Genomic DNA, 454 nt, shown 5'->3' with positions numbered 1-454 from the left:
ACAAAGACACTTGAGAATCACTACACCAGGCCCCTCCCCCAGAAGATCAACAAGGAATCCAGCCAAGACCAAGTTCACTTAACAGGGAGTGTGGTTTCAATACCAAGGAGAGCAGCAGAATTCCAGAGGAAGAGAAAGCAAAGCACGGAAGTCATGGCTTTCTCCCTGTGATTTTTTAGTCTTGCAGTTAATTGAATTTTTTTCTTTTTCATTTTTTATTCTCTTCTGCTAAAATTTTTTTTAACTTTTACCCTTTTCTTTTTTAAAGTTTTTTAACTAGTTTAATATATATATTTTTTCTTTTTTATACTTTTCGTTATTCATTTTCATTTTTTAATTCTTTTCGGTTTTTTTTCTTTCTTTCTTTTTGAACTCTTTTTATCCCCTTTCTCCCCCCTCACGATTTGGGATCTCTTCTGATTTGGTTAAAGCATATTTTCCTGGGGTTGTTGCC

Source organism: Mustela nigripes, chromosome 13 (genome assembly GCF_022355385.1).
Source record: "Mustela nigripes isolate SB6536 chromosome 13, MUSNIG.SB6536, whole genome shotgun sequence".
Classification (NCBI taxonomy): Eukaryota; Metazoa; Chordata; class Mammalia; order Carnivora; family Mustelidae; genus Mustela; species Mustela nigripes.
This window is presented reverse-complemented; position numbering follows the sequence as displayed.